Consider the following 22,870-nt stretch of genomic DNA (forward strand, 5'->3'; position numbering starts at 1 on the left):
ACCTTTGCACACTGGTAGTTTTTGCCCTCGCGGTCTGTTGAGTGAAATTTGGTCCAGTTGTGGCATCTGGTTCCTTGAATAGCAGCTGTCAGTGAACTGTATTTCGCTGGTCTTTTAGTCTTTGGTGCAGGAGAGTGATGCCTTAACTGTGAAGGTAGATCTTTGGCAATTTTTAGAAGAGCAGAGGTTATCTGCGGGTTTGTAGAGTCTTTCCAATTTCCGAGCAAGCCCTCAGCAGTGATTGCCGTGTCCTTGGTGCAGCAGTCATGCTGTGGTGCCTTTTTCTTGGTGCAGCAGGACTTCTGTTCTCGAGCCTTTTTGTCTTTTTTGTTGCTGGTCTTCTTTTGTCCTTGGCATCTGAAGCTCCGGTCTAGGGGTGCCCACTAAATACTATCTAGTGAGCGTTTAAGGGAGTACATAGTAGTGACCAATGGCTCATGTACCTTAGAGTGGCTACACCCACTAAGTGACCATTCCCTGTGAGCAGAGGTCACTTCCCTACACCTGATTGGCTACTTTCCTTCCATGTAAGATGGAGGAAATGAAATGGAGAGGTCACCTCACATGCAACACCTTTGGGGTAGTGCAAGCTGGGGCTGACAACTCCTCCTGTCCTTCGTGTGCTTTTTCACCGTTGCTCCCACCAAAAGTGGGGGTTTGCAATGGAGGTGGGCATCTGCTGCTAGCAGCAGGCTTGAGTTCGAGTTTCAAAGGTGGTAAGCCCTTTGAAGCTTGCTGGCAGGGCAGTGCACATTCCTGAGGAAGGAGGTGTAACACCTCCACCCAAGAAGGGCTTTGTTCTGGGACCCAGAGAGCAGGAGCTCTCACCCCAGGGTTCCAGAATCTTGTCTGTTGGTGGCAAGCTGGTTGTGACTGGCCAGCAACCATGCCAGGGTAGTCAGCTTTTGCAGGGGCACCTCTAAGCTGACCCCTGGAATAAATCCAATACTGGTACCAGTTTGGATTTATCATTCTGAGAGTATAGTGGAGAGGGCACACAGGCTGTGTGCCATGTCGAGTTTGCATTTTAGGATTGCACCAGGACACTCAGCCTGCAATGACAGTGCTGGATGCATCTGGATGGATGGACCTAGAGGGTGGCACAATCTGTGCTGCCGCCCTCAGCTACCCTTAGTACCCCATGCCTTTGGTATACGTAAGTACCATTTACTAGGGCTTATAGTGGCAGCTAAAGGTGTTGCAGATTGTGCTAATTCATCACAATAGTTTTGAGAAAGAATTCTGGCCCAGGGAACCTGGTTAGCAGAGGCCATGGGCACTAACAACTTTGAGACTACATCAAATACCAGGCAAAATGTGGGGTCTCACCTGGACAAAAGAGGACTTTTCTCACACCTTTCAGCTGACATTTTGTCATTTATGAGCTCTGTTTTATTAGTGCTTGTCTTTGTGCAAATTTTAGGGCCAATAAAGCTCTACCAGATGAATGGAAGTCGACAATTGAGGCTGGTCCACACATCATTACATTTAATAATGCACATTAGGCTCCACTGGGAAGGCAGAGAATTAAGTTTCAAACCATAAAGGTTTATTAAAGGTGAAAAGGTTACAGAAGGCAAACATCATCAAACTAGTTTCAATCAATCAAAATACAAACTAATCAAATAACATGAAGTTCCACTAAATCAAAGTCATATAAAGAAGAGGACGACCCAGTATTAGGTCACCTCAATAGAAAAGATAAAGGAAAAATCAGTTATTTTATTAACAGAGTACTCTAAAGTCTCCTAATCTGCTCTGCTCTAAGATGCATTCAAGAGCATTTTAAATTATACTTTACTTTGCACTAGCTTAAATCACACAATTTGTTACACCTTCACACACTGCTCATGAGACGGTCCAATACGATTAAAAGCGATATATGATACAATTCTATGTTTGTTTGGACTTTCCACAATACAGCTACTCTCAGCTTCCTTCAAACTTAAATGATCTGTAACAGGGTGAGATACAGGGTCTAGCCCTTACTCTGCAGAATGCACTATTCATTAAAATATTTTAAGGTTGTCGTAAAGAAAAAAGTTCACATGGAAAAGAAAGCAAAAGATCATTAAATTAAAAAATTAGGACTCCAACTTCACCTAGGAATAAAGTGTTCACATGTCATAAAGCAAGAAGGCAAACCAATGTTAGCCATTTTAAAATGCAGGCCTCCATTAGCTTTGGTCAATCTAAACATAAGTGCACACATTTTACCCCAAAATAACCTTTGAATGTTTATGTTAAAGCAAAACATTTAGGGGGTCATTCCGATGTGGCGGTCGGCGGTGAAGCTGCGGGAAGACCGGCAACAGGCTGGCGGTCTTTTTTTTGTAATTCTGACCATGGCGATTACCGCCATGGCCAGCCGCCGCTTTACCGTTCCGACCGCCACGGTGGTCACGACCGCCGGGCTGGAGACCTGGGTCTCCAGCCCGGCGGTCGTCAAATACCGCCGGCGGTATTCCAACCCGCCTGACCCCGGCCTACCGCCATGGATTTCATGCGGTTTGGGACCGCCATGAAATCCATGGCGGTAGGCACTATCAGTGCCAGGGAATTCCTTCCCTGGCACTGATAGGGGTCTCCCCCAACCCCAACCCCAACCCCCACCCGACTCCCTCCCCTACCCCCCCCCACCACCCCTGCCACCCCCAAAAGGGTGCAGGACCCCCATCCCCCACCCCGATCCTCAACATATACACACACCTACACACACACCCCCGCATTCATACACGCAGACATGCACATACACACACCCCTGAATTCATACACGCAGACATGCACATACACACACCCCCCGCATTCATACACGCAGACATGCACATACACACCCCCGCATTCATACACGCAGACATGCACCCTCTCCACATACACACACGCACACCCCCATGCACGCACACAACACACAACACCCCCCATCCCCCTTCCCTAATGGACGATCACCTTACCTGTTCCAGGTGGTCCTCCGGGAGGGAACGGGACCCATGGGGGCAGCTCCGCCGATGCCGCCACGGCAACAGAACACCGCCACAGCGAATCACAGATCGTGATTCGCTGGGCGGTGTTCTGTTGGCGTGGCGGTGGAGGTGGAGCTACCTCCACTTCCCCACCTGCCGCCTGTATGGCTGTTGGCGGCGCTTCGTCCGGAAACGGGCGGAGCGCAGCCAAGAGTCAGAATGGCCCGTGCGGAAGACACCACTACTGGCGGTCTACCGTACGGCGGTCCCTCGGCGGTCTTGCTGAAAGACCGCCGAGGTCAGAATGACCCCCTTAATTGATGAAAAAATCTTCATCATTTACCTTATCACCTATTATATGTACTCCCTTCAATGTGGCTTTTCAAGCAACGCACATCACTTGTGGGAGGGGCTTCAAGTCATATTCTCCTTTAAAAATAGCTTAATGTTCTTTGTAACTATACTTCTGGTGTCCAGGTGGTGTAATAATTCCTTTCTTAGCCTCAATGGCCTTAGTTCTGACAGTGTCATGGAAACTCATGCATATGGAGAGATTACCATGGCTTAACTATGTGTTTGTTCTAGTTGGAAAAATGGTTGCCATTAACAAATAAATGATCAATCCTCAAGTAGGTTTGATGAGGTTAAGAAAAGGCCTTGGCCCTTCCAGCAAAGCAAGAGGAACTCCTTTGCAGATCCCCCTATTCTTTGTTTTCCCTCCAGGTTGGGGGTTTCAGGCTGTAGTGGTGGAATTGAACTTACTTGTTGCTGGGAGATAGGTACCAGCTAGTTTTCTGACCTTTTACTCAAAGTGCTTCAAGGGCAGAGGAAGGACACATCTGTATAATCAGAAGGGAGGGTGGAGTTACCCTTGTCCTAAGGGAGAGGAGAAATATCCAGGAAGACACCTCGTCACCATTTGAGTGAGCTGTAGAGTAGGATTGATAAGGAGTTAGTTGTGTACATATTTATCAGTAATTTTGATGTAAATAAAGGTGATCTGGCTATTTTCCTCGGCTTTGATAGTTGATAGAGTTGGAACTTAAAACACCCTACAGTGTTGAAGACAGCCAATTGATTTTAAAGAAACCACTATGTATGGCATACAGACAGCAAGGTAGAAGTTGCTTTGGGGTTGCTTAAAATACACATACATATTCTAGAGTTTGTGCACTCCGTTATAAATTTGTAGCCACTAAGTCGTATATACCGATAATATCTTAGACACATAACGTGAGTCCGATTCTGTATGGATCTAACCAATCCAAAGAAGCTCCTTCTTTGGGGATGTCACAGATTTGACACAACAAGTATTAGAAATGGCATGCCAGAGGTGGCTTTCCCCCTAACATTTGGCAATCAACCCCCTGTTTTGCTGACTTCATTCTTGCTGGCTTTAGGACTCTGCACACTTTAGCACTGCTAACTAGTGCTACAGTGTTGGATCTCTCCATAAAACATGGTAAAATTGCCTTATACCTAATTAGCATATTTAATTTACTCATAAGTCCCTAGTAAAGTGGCACTACCTGTGCCCAGGGCCTATAAATTGAAGCTACTAGTGAGTTGGAAGCAGTGATTGTGCCACTCACTTAAGAAGTACGTTAAAGATGTCTCAAGTCTGCAATTGCAGCCTGTGTGTCCAGTTTTGAACCTCCATCTCGACCTGGCAAAATAATCTGTTTTCTCAGCCCAAACCTTCCTTTTTTATATATGTCACCCCTAGGGTAGGCTCTGGACAGCACAGAGGGCAGGGTGCAGTCTATTTGAAAAGTAGGAAGTGTACCTTTTAGTAAAAAAAATCCCGGTAGTAAAAAAACTCTTACATGTCTTTTTCATTAATACAATGCCTACCCCTACCATAGGATAATATTTAAGTTAACTTCTTACATCTAATAAGAGATTATTTCTAAATGGGAGCAGGTAACAAGTTCATGTTTGGTATCTTTGAAATTATAATGAAAAATCCTCTCTCATGGTGGTCAGATGTTAATTTACAGTTTTGAAAATGCCACTTTGAAAATGGTTGCATGTTCCTGCCTTGGCCACTTAGTGCCTGCTGGCTGTCTCTGGGTCATATGACTCGGTGTAGTTGCCAGCTAGGATTTGTGTATTCATCCTAGACAGTCACATGTAATAGAGAGCTTATGTGTGCCTGGATGGGCAAACACTGACAGGATGGGAGAGCGGAGCTGGGCTCATCCCTACTCTTACTTGAATAGGCGTTGCCGATCCTCCACATACTCCTCTTGCCTCCTGATCAGCGTCTGCTCACTCCCCTCTGTGCAGCTCCACCTGTTGCTGCTGCCCCTGCTGCAATTGAACTGAGAGCCTGCCTGACTCTCAGTTTGAGTCCCTCCTCCACCCGCAGGCACCCGCCTGCGCCTCATAACTGGTGGCCTAGTGGCCATCTGTCTGTGTGTTTCTTTTTATCCTGTCATCTATATTTCTTCCTGTCTCTTTTTCTTTTTCTGCCTCATTTTTCTCCTTCATCACCTTTTTTACTTTTGTGCCTTTTCCTTCTCCCCATGCTAGGTCTCTGCCGCTGCTCCTCCTGTAGCTCCACCCACCTCCTTGCAAAGCACTTTCTTGCCCCCCCGCCTCCCAGCTGATGGACCCTCCCGCCTCCCTCCATTTCTTATTGGCATCCGCTGCGCAGTGAGAGGACAACTCCTCTGACCTACTGGTCAGCATCTGCTCGCTCCCCTCTGTGTGCTCCATCTGTTGCAGCTGCTGCCTCTGCTGCGATCGGACTGAGAGCCTGCCTGACTCTCCGTTTGAGGCCCACCTCCACCCACAGGCACCCACCTGCACCTCATCCCTGATGGCCTAGTGGCCATCTGTCTGTGTATGTCTTTTGCTTCTGTCATCTATATTTCTTACTGTCTCTTTTTCTGCCTCGTTTTTTTTCCCCTTTTTCCCCTTTTTTACTTTTGATCCTTTTACCTCTCCCCACGTTCCATCCATGCTACTGCTGTCACTGTGGTCCCGCCCTCCTCCTTTTAAAGCACTTTCCCACCCTCCCGCCTTCCAGCTGAACAGACCCTCTTGCCTCCCTCTTCTTCTTAATGGTGGCCGCGCCGCCGGAGCGCCAATGGCAAGTCCATCGGTGCCCGTCCGTGCCTGGACCACACCCAAGGCCACAAACCCTCCACCGACCATCCATCCCTACTATGCAGAGACCCTCCATGTGCTGAACACAGGAATCTGAACTGCCTTCCATCTCACATCTGCCGGAGACACCCATGGACCTTTTTCCTGCTTCTACTGCCACCACACCTACACCAAACACGGACCCTCCCATCTTTGGACCATCAAACTCCTACCTGGAGTGCCTCAACTGTATCCTCCTCAACATACGCTCCCTCCACAAACATGCTGTTGAGCTCTGAGACCTGCTAGACTCCACCCGCCCGTACATTGCCCTTTTCACAGAAACATGGAGGAACCCAGCATCAGCACCGGACATGGCCAGCTCCATCTCCAGTGACTTCAAACTGCTCCGCAAAGACAGGCCCTCTCGGCCAGGCAGTGGCCTGGCCATCGTCCACAAATTCACCCTCTGCCTGATAACTAACACTCTTCCCTCATGAAGGACCTCCATTTCCAGATCTACATCACCCCCAAGTCCACCTTCTGTGGCACCCTCATCTACAGGCCTTCAGCCTTCAGCGACTCCATCGTCGACATCATATCTCCCCATGCACTCGCCTCCATGAACTACTTTCTCCTCAGCGACCTAAACTACCACATCGACAACTGCAACGATCACAACACTGCTTCCCTGGTCAAGAACCTCACTACAATAGGCCTCAAGCAGCTGGTCACCACTCCAACACACATTGCTGGACACACACTTAACTTTATTTTCTCCACCAGCAACAACATCACAGTTAACAACACCTCCACACTACACTGTACCGACCACCACTGCACTCATTTCTCCATCACCACACCTGCCGTCCACCTCCTCACCACCCCACCCCGCAGTAGGATATGGAATCAGATCACAGAGGAACAGCTCACCAACGCCCTCAGAAAGTCACCTCTTCCCCTTCACCTCAGCTATACACAACCTCAAGAAAGCCAGCTGGTTCTCCCCTGTACTTCAGGACTCCAGGGGCACCTGCAGACGGCTAGAAATTTTTTTGAGACCCAGCAAGTCCCTGGAAGACCTTGCAGTCTTCAAATCCACTATCAAATCCAACCACTACCTCATCAGATCCACTAGGAAAGCCGTCCAGCAGGACTATATCAGGGCCATCGCACACAACACCAAAGAGCTTTTTGCCGTGATGAAAGAGTTCACCAATACCCACTCGGAAGTGGAAAACATCCCTCCATCTCAGGACCTCTGTGACAGACTAGTCACCTTCTTCCTTCAAAAAATCAAGGACATCTATGGTAGCTTGGGACCCCAAGACCATCGGAAACCACCAACAATCCTCCAGCTTGGATCCTCCGAACCTTCACAGATCATGCACTGCTGGACTACCCTCACCACAGACGAGACCCGTTCCATCATAAGCAGCATCCACTCCGTAGCCCCCACTAATCCCTGCCTTCACCACATTTTCAACCCAAGTTCCACTACACTCTTAACTTCTCCATGGAGACTGCTACCTTTCCCAAGAACTGGAAGCAAGCAGAGATCTGCCTGCTCCTAAAGAAACCCATGGCCGACCCCCTGGACCTCAAGAACTACTGCCCCATCTCTCTGCTGTCTTTCCCAGCCAAGATCATCGAAAAGGCCATCAACGTACAGCTCCACAATCACATTGAGGATAACAACAACTTGGACATCACCCAATCAGGCTTCAGGAGCAACCACAGTACAGAGACCACCCTCTTTGCCGCTACAGATGATATCCGCTCGCTCCTTGACCATGGCCAAACAGCAGCCCTCATCCTACTGGACCTATCAGCCGCCTTGGACACAGTTTCCCATCACACCCTCGGTTCCAGACTCCACACAGCTGGCTTCTGTGGAAAGGCCCTACAGAGGTTAGGTTCCTTCTGGGCCGGCAGAACATAGAGAGTCAGACTCCCGCCATACCTGTCAGAACCTATGGAGATCAGCTGTGGTGTACCCCAGGGCACCTCCCTGAGACCCACACTCTTCAACATTTTGCAGTGCTCCGCTTGTGTCCATCGTCAGTAACCACGGATTGAGCATTGCCTCCTATGCCAAAAACACCCGGAGTGAAAACGCCACAACTGCCAAGAAGAATTTCCACAATGGGATGGAAGCCGTCCCCGCTTGGATGAAGGAGAGTTGCCTCAAGCTCAACTCAGACAAGACCGAGATCCTAATCCTGGGATCCTCCACATCAGCCTGGGACGACTCCTGGTGGCCTGCTACTCTCGGCACCCACTCCCCAACAAACCATGCACGCAACCTCAGCATCATCCTGGATTCGTCGCTCGCCATGACCCACCAAGTCAACTCTGTTGCATCCTCCTGTTGCCACACACTGACTTCTCAGGAAGATCTTCAAATGAATCCCAAGCAACTGCCATAAGACAGTAACCTATGCCCTGGTCACCAGCAGACTCGACTATGGCAACACCCTCTATCCCAGTGCCACCCAAAAAAAACTGAAGAAACTACAGCAGATCCAAAATTCCTCAACTAGACTCATCCTGGATGTCCTCTGCCGCAAACACATCACCAGACACCTAAGAGACCTCCACTGGCTCCCCGTCAGGAAAAGGATCAAACTCCATGCATACTAGGCTCTCCACGACCTAGGACTCACTTACCTCAACCACCACATCACCTTCTGCTCCCACCAGATCTCTCCTTGCTGCTCAACAGGCACTAGCCACTGTACCCTGCATACAGAAGACCTCAGCTGGAGGAAGATCCTTTGCCTACATCACGGCAAAGAGCTGGAACACTTCACCTCAGGAAGTCAACATTGTTACCTCAATTCAGGAAGGATCTTAAGACTTGGCTCTTCGACTGAAGGACAGAGGACCTACACCCCCAGTGCCTTGAGATCCTTACGGGTGAGTAGTGAGCTCTACAAATTCCGATAGATTGATGGATTGACACAAAGGGCTGTATACCGCATGTAGTTAGTCTGGTGCCAGGACAGGGAATGCAGGACTCTGCCATCTGTGAGACCTACCCTGTCAAGTGGTGCCGCCCCAGCCTTGGATCCTTGGAAGTGGGCCTGAAGTTGCTTTGCCAGCAAATCTGTGAATTCAGCAGAACTGTTGCATCTCCTCTGCAGCGAGGCACAATCCCGAGCAGAACTGATGCATCACTCAGCTGCAAGAGTTTCTCAGTGCAAAGGCTCAGTTTAGACCTCGCAACCTGCATAGGAACTGCTGTTGCACTAAGTTTCACTGATGCAGACCCTCGCATCACAAATCTCTCATTGACGGCATCCTCAACAACAATGCAGCTTCTTGTATCACAGCATTGCAGGTCTTATGAACTGACACATCTCGTCGACTTTGTGACGCATGCTCAATGACAAACTTTGCATTGCAAGCCCTCATTGATGCGATTCTTAGCGACGATGCAGTAGCTCCCAATGCAGCTTTACAACTCCGTGGAACCAATGCATCGCCTCCTCTGCACTAGGAATCCTTGACTCAGGACCTCGCAATGCTCCACAACCAGGATTTAAGGTACTCCTGTTCAGCGGGCCTAACTGGACCCATTTAGCGGGTCTGCGCTTCATTGCTGTCGGCTCGAACTTGTGACTTTGTTCTGGTCCAGCACATACAGATATCCACAGCTGGAGCTTTATTATTTTTGCCTCTATTTTCTCTGAAATCTTTAAAATTGCATATCTCAAGTTATACTGATTGGAGTTTTGTCACTTTGGTCTTGTTTTATTTATTAAGATTTATGCTATCGTCCTATGTTGGTATGAGATTTTTCAGCTTTGTGTTTTTACTTTCTAACTGTTTTAAATGCTGCATAAGTAATTTACACATTGTTTCTAAGTTCACCCTGTACTGCCTTGTGCCAAGCTGACAGAGGGACAAGCATAGGTTAATTTGGGGTTTGCTTGTGCCTCACCCTGACAAGTACTGTGATTTCTGTTTGAATAGGGTTTCACCCCCATCAACCAGTAACTAATTTCTCACACTAAGGTTACACAATTGTTCTGCACGCACAGAAATTTGAGTATGATGTAATATCACACAACATAGAAACTATTTAAGACTGAGGGCCTCATTACGAGTCTGGCAGGCCGACTGCTGGCCCGCCAGAGCCGTAGGGAGGAGATAACCACAGAGCTGGTGGTATCCCCCCCGGACCAATTCCGATGTTTCCACTGGGGTGACCGGCAGAAACCTCCATATTTGGAGGTTTCTGCCGGTCAGCCCAGTGGAAACAGTGTGGCCGCATTGGCCTTGGTTCCACATAGAGCCAAGGCCAATGCCGTTGCACAGAGGGGGCCTACAGCACCCTCAGAATGCGCACTGTCTGCTGTAGGTCCCTATGTGGCCCTCAGCACTGCCTTTCCACCAAGGGTGGTGAAAAGGGGACGCGTGATTAGCACAGCGGTGCTGAACTCAGCACCGCCGTGGCTAACCATGAGTCCAACCTCTGCCATGCCAGCGAGGTCCATGATCCTGGCGGTTGGACCGCCAGGGTCTTAATATGGTGGTCCGACTGCCAGTAGAGCGGTGGTCCTCAGACCATCAAAGTTATAATAAGGCCCTTAATTTCTGGGAAAACAGTTAGGGGCATATTTATACTCCGTTTGCGCCGAATTAGCGTCGTTTTTTTCGACGCAAATTCGGCGCAAAACTAACGCCATATTTATACTTTGGCGAGTAAAGAGCGTAATTTTTTTGCGTGAATGCCTTCCTTGCGTTAATGAGATGCAAGGTAGGCGTTCCCGTCCAAAAAAATGTCTGCGACGCAAATGCGTCGTATTTATACTCCCGGGCAAAAATCACGCCCGGGAGTGGTCGGGTCAAAAAACCCCGCATTTGCGCCTCTTTTTAACGCCTGGGTCAGGGCAGGCGTTAAGGGACCTGTGGGCTCAAAATGAGCCCACAGCTGCCCTCCCATGCCCCCAGGGACCCCCCCTGCCACCCTTGCCCACCCCAGGAGGACACCCAAGGATGGAGGGACCCACCCCAGGGACATTCAGTTAAGTTCAGGTAAGTATACATTTTTTTTTTTAATATTTTTTTTTTGGCATAGGGGGGCCTGATTTGTGCCCCCCTACATGCCACAATGCCCAATGACCATGCCCAGGGGACATAAGTCCCCTGGGCATGGCCATTGGGCAAGGGGGAATGACTCCTGTCTTTACTAAGACAGGAGTCATGTAAATGGCGTCTGGGCGTCGTTAAAAATGGCGCAAATCGGGTGGAGGCGATTTTTTGCGTCAACCTGACTTGCACCATTTTTAAGACGCCCTAGCGCCATTTTTCCCAACGCCGGCGCTGCCTGGTGTACGTGGTTTTTTTCCACGCACACCAGGCAGCGCCGGTCTGCTTGCGCCGGCTAACGCCATTCAATAAATACGGCGCCCGCATGGCTTAGCCGGCGCAAAAATTTTTGACGCTAAACTGCGTTAGCGCAGTTTAGCGTCAAAAAGTATAAATACGGGCCTTAATGTGTGCCCACTGCTGACCTATATTTATTTCCCAGTCATTTAAAAACTTGAAAGAGACAATTAAGATCAGCAATTACTTTCGAACCTTGCAAATGATCTACGAGGCTAAGGGGACATTGAATCAGTAGTGCTGATTCAATTGCTGGCAGAAACTACAAGATCTGTAATTCCTCTGGGCTGCTCTGACACGAGCCTGCAAGCCTTGCACAGCAAGGCATTATCAGAATGTCACTCATGTGGACTGGCTTAAAAGAGGAGGCACTGGGGGCAGTTCAAACCAGATCATTACAGAAAGAAGGAGGGTGTAGAGGGGACACTGAGCAATATTTTTAACACTGACCAACTTTCAGGCTTTCCAAGACCTTTGCAGTGTCCAGAGCAATTGTGTATCATAAATGTTTCTTTTGACTACACATGTGTCCTCATTGTGACTGCTGAAGAATGGTGCTTTCTGGTAGGCTTTCTGAAAATGTCAAAGTGGCTCTGTTCAGGAATATATAGGTTGTTTTTTTCCTGCCTTTGTCAGTACCACTGATATGTTTGCTCTTCTGGACTGGACTGCTATTGGGTACATTTAATTGAAAAACATAAAGGCTGGTTTATGAACTTGTTTGAGTTCCAGTACAGAGTTAGCACAGCTAATTGCGTGCAGTAGTAGTGTTTTTTTATCCTATTTCTTCATTTGCATTTCCAAGTGCAGAAGCACAACACTGCAATCATGTGTAGGAAACTGCATGTGGTCATCAGCATGGATTAGTTTATGGGAGTCCATGACAAGTACAAGGTTGATGCTGGGCTACACATTGCTGTAGATGATGTGCATGCAGAGTATATGATGAGTTATTTCATACCTACTTATTCACCAGGAGTCATATTATTTCTTTCAATGTCTTCGCCATGGATCCATTGTCTAAGGAAGCTGAGTCCTTCCATTATCATGCTTAGACTATTGTGTGACAGGTTGTAAGGACTTTGGTCAGATTATAAGATTATCTTCGCCAGGACCTTACATGTCTCACTTGTGTAAGAATAGTCATGTTTTTAGTTCAATGCAAAGTCCCAAAGCTCATAAAGGTTCCTTTTCTGAGCAAGGAGCTTATTCCAAAGATTTGTTTCCTCGACAGAGAAGACTGAACGTCCATCTCACAACATGTTGTACATGATAACTAATTTAATTTACAGGTGCCTGTTTGAAAAGACAACACATTAGAGGATTTTGATTCAGTTCAAACATGAGATCAACGGGGCAATGATTTCCATTATCTGGTGAGTGAAGTCATTTATGATTGTGTCACCTATTTTGACTGTGGCTGGGATTGTTTTTATCCCTATTTGTGTTTATTTTTGAGTTGTGTTTCTTGAACTGATTTAAGCTTATCTGCTGTGCAGCCTTGCAAAAGTCATGAGGGTGACGAAACACATGTTGGATGTCACATGTATTATCTTATGACTGTGTAAAGAATAGGCGCTTTTTACTATACCATTAAAGGAATAGATCTTGAGTTGTCATCTATGGACTCTTAATTTAAAAATAATTTGAACAATTGTGGACTTGCTTTGAGTGCTGGGTATTTTTTGTTGTATATACACCTTGTATTGATTAGAAGAAAATGGAAAAGGTTGTAGAAGGCAGTTTGGGTTTAATGGGAGAAAGTTGATGGGAAGTGATAACGTTTGAGGTGAAAGGCAAAGGGTTAGGCTAGTAGAGAGGGTGTGAAGAAGGAATTGGGAGATGAAGGGTCAATCAAGAGTAGTAGTGACAACTGGATCTGCAGCTTGTTGCAACGGTTGATTGCTTATGTGGCATTGAATACATCAGAATGACACTAAAGGCTTTCAAAAGTGTATGAGAGAGGTAGAAAGGCAGGTTACTCTAAATAAGTTATTGGTTTATGGGAAATTAGAGAGGAGGCTACGCTTGTGACAGCCTGGCTGACATGGTGTGATTAGCAAATCTTCAGCGAGGATTGTGGTCTGGGTTGAGATTGCAGTAAGTGTTAATGTTATAGGGGGCAGGTGCTTTAGAGAGAGTTGTAGAATGTACTGGTGTGGTGAAGTTAGTACTGTGAAGTTTAATTTAGTTGAAGGGTTTAGAATGTAGAGAAAGGATGCAGAGTATAAATGACTAGAAGATGTGTAGAAGGGCAAAAGTGTTACTGGTAGCAATGGGTAAAGGGAAGAGGAAACAGAATTGAGCACAGTTGGGTATTCTCCTAATATGGAGTCACATGTGGGTTATAGAATGTTTCCTTATGTGGACAAGGCCCTTACACTGCATAGTTGATGCAAATTGTGATATCACTGTATTGTTGAAACACATGAAATACACAGCTCCCACAGACTGAAACATGCTCTACCATGACTAAGTCTGGATTCAATGGTAGCTTGGAGGAGTGGTATCAAAGAAAACCATTAAAGAAACTCAAATAAGAGGAGCACAAGTCAGGGTACTAGAGTTAAAGTATAAAAGTACTTGCAAGGTTACATGGTCTGTACCTGCAGTCTTAAACAGAAACAAATGGGGAAGTTGTCACCAAAGTCACTATCTGCTTATTTTGACATTAATTGTGACAATTGTGAGTGGAATCCTTAGAAGATAAACAGGTAGTAGGCCCTTTATGAGCCATAAACTAACACATAAAGAGACATTTCTTAAATAAAAACTAGGGAAAAGAGGGTACAAAATCTCTAATGAAGTCCCAGTATTTCCCAAATGCATCAACATTTTAAAAAGGTGGCACAGTCAAAAGGCAGACACCAATTAACAATAAATTGGGGAAAAAATAGTTTTTTCTAAAATAAATCCCAAATAGCTTCAAATGTATTGCAATATTTATTTATTTTATTTTTGCATTTTTAGAACTTTTTAGAACCCACTACTTTACCAGAAGATATAATCGTTTTGGAAACATCAGCAGCAGATAGAGGCACATGACAACCATTACATGGAACAACTGTAATATAAACACGTCAACATTAAGAACTTAGGAGGACATTTTTGTCTACTTCAGAATAATGCCTACAAATATCGGACTATGGTCATATGTTAGTAAAAAAGGTTGTTCCAAGAGGAAAACACAGATATGCAAATAAAGGTGAGGGGCCCACTTAACACTGCCTGAAATACTTTTGCTAACACATTTTTTTCCTCCCGGTCAGGATTCAGAAATGCTTTCCCCGAGGTCGATGGGATCTTTTGACCCAGTGGGGAGCGTGGTTAACCACATACAATCATTGCAATCTCAATTAACACAGCAACAAATTGAAACACCAGGGCCAATGTGGCCTAAGAAGCAAACTCCAATCTGCGAAAGACTTCAGAGATTTATTATAACCATAGAGCCAATTAACATAAAGTGTGTGCGAAATCAAGTTATGTAAATAAACAACAGGCTGACCAAATCTATGAAACAATTTTAATCTACTTAGTATCTACACCATTAAACATTCTAAAAGGAGTACAAATACTAGCAAAGAAACAATATGCGCAACTGAAACAGATTTCAAATTATTTGTTGATGACATTAGTCAAGCCAAGTTCTAAGCTCAATATATCAATTTTGATGGCCAGGGTATAGGGGCAACCTATTACTGTGGCAAACTAGGACAAGCATGTGTGGGGACAGGCTAACACACGTGGGCAAAAAAAAACAAAAAAGGAAGACAACAATAATTTGAAAAAGTAATCTATCACAAGCTAAGTTAGATATATAAAAAATAAAATACACAGGGGTCAACATGCTAATTTTAATTAGGAAAACAAATAATGCAAGAGGGCAATTGGCATTTCATTTGAATATACCTCTCATGGAATTGGCATTCAATTCAGGTTCATCAGCAGAGCAATAAATCATTAGGAAAGTTCATCAGAAGCACCATCCGGGGAAAGTGTGGCACAAGAGCTGCACATAGAAAATCTGGAAAAGTCCAGGGAACAAGTTAACAATTCAAGATTAAAAAAGGGACTGATTGAAACTTAAAATGTCCATCCCTATTCTGGAATAATCAAAGCAGTTCAATTGTTCAATTCAATGAGTCCACATTACTTAAAAATGGAAATATCCAATGAGAATAAAAACACAAGTTGAATTTTCAACAGCAATTAAAATTCCCAAATCTGGGTGTAGTCAATTCTCCTTCAGTGTCACACTGGCAATGAGTGGCAACTCCGTGCATTACTTGATCTTCCTATAGCACAGAACAATTTTCTCTTTTCACATGGGAACAAGCAGTTAAACATGGCACCGCTTTACATTTCAGTCCTCTTGTTCTAATGTTGAAACATCCAAGGGCACTGCAGAATGAACTTACATATGAAACAGTAGGACTCTTTACTATTCATGTGATACAACCTAATGGAAGAATTTATGCAAGAGGAAAAAAGATGACTCAACATTTTATGGTGTTGTAAATATGAAGACTTCAGGCCTAGTTATGCTAACACAAGGAATTCAATGTATTCATATTGTTATTAACAGAACACACATAATATGCAAACTTAAAAATTCATCATTATTAATATATCATGAAAATATGCAAAAGCATTTCAATATTATTTGCAATCTTTATTAAAGTATTATATTAGATATAACAGAGATGTGAATTTATTTTCTATAGCTTTATATTACTAAATCATAAATCATCATAAATCACATTCATTTCTACTAATAATAGTTCATTCTAATGCTTAGAATATTTCAACGCTGTTAAATCATGTTAGCATTTTGTCTGGTGGGCACAACGTTTTCAAGGCTATTCACAATGTCCGCCAGAAATGAAATTGTGAATATTTTCAAAATACATGTTAATGCAGCTTTCTACGTTTAGGCTTTTAAATGTGACTATAAAAGTCACCTAGTGCTGACTTTTTGCCACTAAAGCATTATTAACATTTTCGCTCTAACCCTTCTCGGGGAATCACTTTGCTTATTCATCAATGCCTCTGAACCAATATTCAATACATCCCACGGTCTCTGCATCACTACCCACTTACTCTTGCCTACAACACTGAACCATCACTTTATTCAGGAAATGAAGGTCTCTGTGTCCATTTAGGGCTCCAAACGGTGATCGAACATTCAGCCCTGGTCTAATTTATACAGTGTTTCTTCCCTCCCCAACCTATCTGACAAATTAAGAAACCCCCAAAACATATATGCTTCTTCAACAAAACCCCACACAAAATTTTCTCTCTCCATCCTGCATATCTAGTCAATATTGCTCATTACTTCCATATCATTTCTCAATAGAAATCCATCCTTCCTTATCATGCTACCCCTAAAGTTATATACACCATAAGTCTCACTTCACTCTCTTACTTCATGCATCAACGGCTAAATGCACCCACTTTTCCAAACAGCTGAATTTCTGTGCTTGCCCACAAAATCATTAAAATCATCTTCCACTTACACTTTATTCTCACCTATTGGACCCAGTATTACTTTATATGATCTGCCATTCATGCTTTGAAATGTCATCCGTCACTGTTCTCCACTTGTTCAATAAAAACCTTGATAGGGTGGTCTTTTATCAAAAACACTGCTCCTAGACAGAACTCTCCTCATTGCCAATTGCTTAAGTTTGGCCATCACGACCATTGCTTCCCATTCTAATCATTCTGAATCTTTCCAATAGATATGGTAATGTGCTTCATGAGACTCCCTTGATAATACTGTAAACGATATCGTTTGTGCATGTCAGTGCTGAATTTTCATGACATCTTATTAGTCTGCACGTTGTTTCTCCTTAGTAACCAGCTATTCAAGTATCCCATGCAGATTCTCTACTGGCAAGAGTGCATATAATTTTTGTTCAAAATAATGAAGATAAAACATTGTGTGGCCGAAATATTATTAGTGAGAATATTGAGGACAAAATTATTGGGAAGGTAAGTTTTTCTCAGTAATCAAAATGTTACTGTCCTTAAATCTACATTTATGTATAGTTTTTTATAGTCTTAAGGGACTATAACTTGTGCCTCCCCCATGCACAGTTTTCTGATCAATAATGTTTCTGCAAATGTTATTGTGATATTGTCAATGACGTCATAAAAGATGTCATGAGTGCTGTAATATCGGGGGTAATCAGCAGTTCATGGCAAGGGCGTGAGTTATAATTACCGTAGGGCACGGGCTATAGCTACTTGAAATAACTCTAAATATAACTGCTGAAATTCAATGTTTTTTTATGTTTGAAATGTGAGCCTAACTATAGCGTCCATTTAACCTTTGGTTTTATAAATAAATATCTATGTTTTTTTAAATTTCTATTTCCTAACTATAACATCCTTGTAACCTTTGTTTTTTTCAGTGAATATCTATGGTTTTTTCAATGTTCAGTAAAATGCCTTTTGCAATGCATGCTTGGGGGGGACAGCTGGATGCAGGACGTGACCTGGCATTGTGCTGCCCCCACCTAAACTTGCTGCTCACCATCTGTTGTCCGTGTCCAAGCACCGCCCCCCTCCCTCCTGACCTGCATGGTCTGATGTGCTGTCAGTGCCCTCCATTTAGCCTGATGTCCCTGCCCACACCATCTGCCATCCATTGCCCAATTCCATGACCCATCAATGCCCTCCAACTTAGCCTCAGTGCTTAGCTTGCTGCCACCACTTCCTTCCCCCTGCTCTCCAATGCCTGTGTGTTTGTTACTGCTGCCTCTTTTTTGCTCATCGTATTCCATGGACCTGAAACTGCCCCTCCTATCTCCGTTAAGCTACCACTGCCCCTCCCACCTGCCTAGCATGCCAGATGACTGCTGCCTTTCCTTGCCCTTCATGGTCTGTTATGCTACAACTGTCCCTTCTGTCTGTCTGGTATGGTCAGCTTGCTTCCCTTCCCTCATTCACCTCTACTCTCTGTTGTCCAAGTGCATGGCATGGCCACCCCTATTGCTTTTTATAGTCCATTGTGCTTCACTGCCTTCCTGCATCCCTTGTGTGGTGTATTGTGCTGCTGCAACCACTGAGACCTGCCCTGAAAAGTCAGTTTGGTGCCCCTGCCCATCTCTCTCCTGCCCTCTGTTATCCGAGACCATGTCGCTACCCCATTCCTCCTTCCCTCCGTGATTCAATGTACCATTCTTACTAGCATTTTGAACAAATTAAGAGGCAGAGTTTGAAAAGGAACCTGGGGAATTGATTTCCTCCATTGACTTACATTGACAAAGAAGAGACTTTAGGCAGCAGACAGATAAAATAAACCCTTTTGGCTTAAAAAGATCGAGAGTCTCCTGCCTGAATCCGGTCTGTTGGCATGTATGGTTGTACTGCCAAGGCCTCTTCCTTCTTCCCTCAATGGTCTGTTATATTGCCACAGCCTCTCTTGCCTGTCCTGCATGGTTGGTTTGTGGCCCATGCGCCCTTTCCCCTGCCTCCATGGTCCCTTGAGCTGCTCAACCTGCCTGCACAGCATGATCAACTTGTTGCCTCTGCATCTTCCTCCTTGCCCTTAATTACCCGAGTCTGTGCCCCTGACATCTGCCTCCCCACAGTATTCTATTAAAGCGCATAGATTGCTAACATTCTATATTTATTACAAAAGTGTGGCATGCATGATATCATCTTGATGTAGTCAAAACTGTAATTCCTAAAGTGTTTCCTTTAGAAGTTATAAAAATGAGAAGGTCTTATTCCCCTCAAAATTATGGTCGGAGCCCTAAAAAACTAACATGAGTTCATATATTCTGAGTTTTCAAATAGTGACAAAGCACTTTTAAATTATTTGCTATCTTGCTGTTTTTTTTGTCCAGTTGTTCACCTGATAATATGATGCACTTAGAGGAGAGAATGTGGTGTAATGGCCAGAGCTGCAGACTTTGCAACTGGAAAACCAGGTTCAAGTTTCAGCATCAGCTTGTCATCCTGTGATTCTGGGCCAATCAATTAATTTCCTCATGCCTAAAGCCCAAAAGGAATGTGTTCTTGTGTAATGTAATGGATGCCCATGTAAACCACTCCAATACTTTCGGGTCAATTCTGTGCTATATAAAACTGCAAAAAAATAAATAAGTGTTTTGCGCACTTCTGTCATTGGGCTACACTTGGGCTACATTTGAGTGATATGTATGCTGTATTTGGGCTTTTTGTTCTCTGGCGGCCAGCTTGGAAGACTCGTTTGCTATGAAGTTCCCTAATCTCCTCATTTACAGCAGTTTCCGCAGTAGAAAATGCTTTCAGTTTTCCACTTTGATTCCATCAAGATGGTTGTCAGATGTGACACTCTTTTGGCATAAATTTAGACTGTGAATGTTTCAGTCTACATGTCAGAATGTTTTAATGAAATAGAAGCAGAAGATATTTGAGAACTTACTTGAAACGTGTCCTAATTTTTCTTTCAACAGCACTAACCATAATTTCTATGACAAAACAAAACCTCTCATTTTGTTGCCTTCTAAATTAAACATTTTAAGTTCTACAAGTTTGATTCGATATGGCTTCAGGTGTGCCAGACTTGTGTCATAAGTAAGAATGTTAGGCCCATATTTATACTTTTTTAGCGCTGCATTTGCGTAATTATTTAACGCAGAAACGGTGCAAACTTGCAAAATACAATTGTATTTTGCAAGTTTGTGCCATTTTTGTGTCAAAAGGCGGCGCAAATATGGCACTAAAAAAGTATAAATATGGGCCTTACTGCTTTAGCTGTTCTTTAGAACACACTGGAAGGCTGCAGTAGAACACAAGGGATTCAACTGACAAGCTGCTCCTGATGAAGTACAACAGGAAGATATTTGATAACTGACGTAAAACATGCCCTAAGTTTTCTTTCTAGAGCACTAACCATAATGTCTATGACAAAATGAACCCCCTAGTTTTGTTCATTTCTAAATTCAATGATTTTAAGTTTTACCAGTTCAATTCAATCAAGATTGCTTCGGGTGCACCACACTTCTGTCATAGGTAAGACTGTTAGTGTTCTAGATGTTCTTTAGAACACTCTGGGAGACTGCTGTTGGTGTAAAACATTTAGTAATGCTTTTGGTGACCCAGATCTCAGCATTAGGTAACGTTTATATTCACGTTTTAAAAGCTTAACAAAGAGAAAAGCTACACTGACATGTATTTTAAAAGGGCTCACGTTTTATTTAGTGTTGGACATCAATGTGTCTACCAGAGCTGACAATGTGCTAAGATTAAAATAATGTTGAAGTATATTTTATGTATTAGAGTTACTGTTAGTAGTGAAATGAATTTGTTTTATAATGTTTAAAGTGATTTATTAGCATTAAGTTATGTGCTCAGAAAAATAAATGCACTTCTCCATCATACCTAATTTGATGATTTAACAAAGTTTGTAATTATTAATTCATGTTTTACATATTCTGATGATATACTATTAATGCTGAATGTATAGGTTTGCATATTATGGTGGTCATTACAACCCTGGCGGACGGTGTCAAAGCGGCGGTAAGACCGCCAACAGGCCAGCGGTAAAAAAATTGGAATTATGACTGTGGCGGAAACCGCCAACAAAGACAGCCACTTTAACACTCCGACCGCCACGGCAGTACAGACAAACAGCGCGTCAGTCACCGCCAACAGACAGGCGGAAGACAATGTACCACCCACGGTATCACAACCTACCAACCCGCCACCTTTTCCGGGGCGGATTCACCGTGGATAAAAACACGGCGGAAACAGCCATTTCAAAGGGAAAACGCTCACCTCTACACACTCCACGAGGAACGACGACACCATGGAGCCGGAACTCCATATTCTGCCAGCGATAGTCTTCCTGCTCCTATACGAGGATCATCAACGTCGGCGGCGAAGAGCACGGTGAGTACTGCACCTACGACATAGGGGTGGGGGGAGGCAAAAACACAGGGACACACACAACCAACATCCCAACCCCCACCCCGACCCTCACCCACTACAACACACACACCAATGCATATCTATACATTACAGTAACACCCCCCAACCCCTCCGGAAGAATGCAAAGACAAAAGAAAATGAGTTGAAACATTGTAACATATCAAAATACAGTAAGCAAATACATACAGATATATATACACATTAAACAAAAAATACACCACGATTAGTAGTGCAGGTAATGCACCATTCATTGTCCGTGGACCACTGGGCCCAAAATGCATGGGCGAGGCCCACACTAGATACCTGATCAAAACAGAGAGAACACTGCAGGGGCATCAGATAGAAATACAACAGGCACCTCAGGGGGAAGGGAAAGGGGGGGCACCTCAGCCGGATGAGTGCACCACGCCAGATCCATGAGGGGGCTCCATGCCTATTGATGTATCCTGGAAAGTGCAAAGCCACAGTCTCTCAAGTCTCTACAGTGGGTGGGCTGCCCACTGTACCATCCTGGGGAGTGCAAAGCCACAGTCTCTAAAGTCTCTACAGTGGGTGGGTTGCCCACTGTTCAATCCTGGGGAGTGCAAAGCCACAGTCTATCAAGTCTCTACAGCGGGTGGTTTGCCCACTGTTCAATCCTGGGGAGTGCAAAGCCACAGTCTCTCAAGTCTCTGCAGTGGGTGGGTTGCCCACTGTACCATCCTGGGGAGTGCAAAGCCACAGTCTCTCAAGTCTCTACAGTGGGTAGGTTTCTCACTGTTCAATCCTGGGGAGTGCAAAGCCACAGTCTCTCAAGTCTCTGCAGTGGGTGGGTTGCCCACTGTTCAATCCTGGGGAGTGCAAAGCCACAGTATCTCAAGTCTCTACAGTGGGTGGTTTGCCCACTGTTCAATCCTGGGGAGGGCAAAGCCACAGTCTCCCAAGTGGATAACAGTCTCCACTGGTTCTGGAGGAGAACTGGTGCCCAGAGTGCAGCACACACCCCGTGACGGTCCCAGTTGCGTCACTGCCCCTGCTGCAAATGGGCTAACAGTGCATTCTATGGCGGTCTTTGCCCTGTTCAGCGATCCCTGGCCTGTTCAGCGGTGCTTGCGCTGCCAGTGTCAGACCTGTTCAGCGGTGCATTCCATGGCGGTCTTTGCCCTGTTCAGCGGTCCCTGGCCTGTTCAGCGGTGCTTGCGTTGCCAGTGTCAGATTTGTTCAGCGTTGCATTCCATGGCGGTCTTTGCCCTGTTCAGCGGTCCCTGGCCTGTTAAGAGGTGCTTGCCAAGGCGGTCCTTCATTGCCCAGCAGGGCTGTGGCTGGCAGTCCTTCATGGGTCACCTGGGCTGTGGCTTGCGGGGCCCTCCTGGCCAGCTGGGCTGTGGGTGGCGGTGGCTTCCTTGCCAGTGACTCTGGGGCTGGCGGTGGCCTCCTGGGCAGTGACGATGGGGCTGGCGGTGGCCTCCTGGGCAGTGGCGATGGGGCTGGCAGTGGCCTCCTGGCCAGTGACGATG

The sequence above is a fragment of the Pleurodeles waltl genome, chromosome 5 (assembly GCF_031143425.1).
Source record: "Pleurodeles waltl isolate 20211129_DDA chromosome 5, aPleWal1.hap1.20221129, whole genome shotgun sequence".
NCBI classification, from domain to species: Eukaryota; Metazoa; Chordata; class Amphibia; order Caudata; family Salamandridae; genus Pleurodeles; species Pleurodeles waltl.